We start from the raw sequence: 1,516 nt of genomic DNA on the forward strand, positions 1-1,516 counted from the left end.
CTTAGTTACTTATTCATGTCCAGATCGAAGGCATTTTGTTGTTTAAAAATTGTTATGTTTTGTTCGATCCGCGGCTTATCATTTTCGGGTTTTCGATAAGCTGAGTATCGTCGATCTTTACGCTATTTGTAACTAAGATCGTCGAATTGATTATTACAGAATGTACAGGAATAAAAATAATAATGATAACAATGATAATAATAGCGATAATCATAATAACAACATTAATAATGTAATGATAGCAGCAAAAGGAGTAAGAACAGCAGTAATGATAATAATGGCAATAATAACAATACTAAAATAAGAAAAAACATTACGGTATCAATATTGACAATACTAATAATGGCAATAACAATAATGATAATACTAATGATAACAATAAAAACAACGAAAGTAATAATATTGATGATATTAATAATAACAGAAATAACAATAATAATGACAGTAGTGTTAGTAGTAGTAGTAATGATAATAATAATAATTTTGATGGTGGTGATGATGGCAATGATAATAATGACAATAATCATAATTATCCTTATGATAATGATGGAGTAATAATACTAATAAGAGTAATGATAATATAACAGTGAAAATAATATTAATAACAAAAATAATAGTAACAACGATGATAATGATAATAATATTTCTATTACAAATGATAATAATATTACTATTACAAATGATTATAATATCAATAGCAATAGTAATGATAATAAGAATGACAGCAATAATAATAATTATTATAATAATTAATGACAATGCTATTACTACTACTACTATTACTACTACTACTACTACTATTACTACTACTACTACTACTATTACTACTACTACTACTACTATTATTACTACTACTACTAATACTACTAACAATAATAATGATAATAATAATAATGGTACTACTACTAATAGCAACAGAAAGAATAATTGTATTGATAATGATTATAATAATATTAAAAATAATATATAATAATAGTGAGGAGCCTGTTAGTATGAATAACATACTATTGACATTTCATCAATGATAATCACATTACAGTAGTGATATATATTAGACGTAGCTGTCCGTCAGGCCATTCCACTCACTTTACTTCAAGTTGTCAACGCGCAAAAAATATGAATTCAGCGCTGTCAAACTAAATAGGTGACAACGGCGATTTCTTCACATATATAATCAAAATATTTTCGAGAAACTCACTAACTGTTCCAGTGATCCTCGTCTGACGGTGACACCCCGACTGCCTCCGATCGTGTGTTGTCGGTCCAAGCTCACCCAGTAACTGGCCACCGACCAATCGCGAGAGAGGACCAGTGCCACGCCCCACCAAACAACCAATGAGAGGCGTCTATTTATTTTACCCACTTTTTGAGGGATTTTCTTAATAGATTTGGATTTGTTTAATCATCTGTGTCTAATAGTGTTACTACGTTATATACCATGAGCGTATATGTCGTTTGTAAGAGGTACGGGTGAAAGATGAGCTTAAGTGCCGTGGAAGCATTGTGGAAGAAACTT

The 1,516-nt window shown here is 29.7% G+C and overlaps 1 protein-coding gene across 2 annotated transcripts in view; it reads right to left on the bottom strand.

Annotated features, from left to right (window-relative positions):
* LOC113813109 (probable imidazolonepropionase) overlaps nucleotides 1–1,282 on the bottom strand; it is a 24,951-nt gene extending 23,669 nt beyond the window's left edge. The window contains exon 1 of one of the 2 annotated variants that reach the window (XM_070121895.1): nucleotides 1,199–1,282. The gene's annotated coding sequence lies outside the window, so the exon portion shown is untranslated. The remainder of the gene's footprint in view (nucleotides 1–1,198) is intronic. The other variant, XM_070121897.1, reaches the window with a different exon arrangement.
* Nucleotides 1,283–1,516: the final 234 nt, after the last annotated feature.

This window comes from Penaeus vannamei, chromosome 5 (assembly GCF_042767895.1).
Source record: "Penaeus vannamei isolate JL-2024 chromosome 5, ASM4276789v1, whole genome shotgun sequence".
Taxonomy (NCBI): Eukaryota; Metazoa; Arthropoda; class Malacostraca; order Decapoda; family Penaeidae; genus Penaeus; species Penaeus vannamei.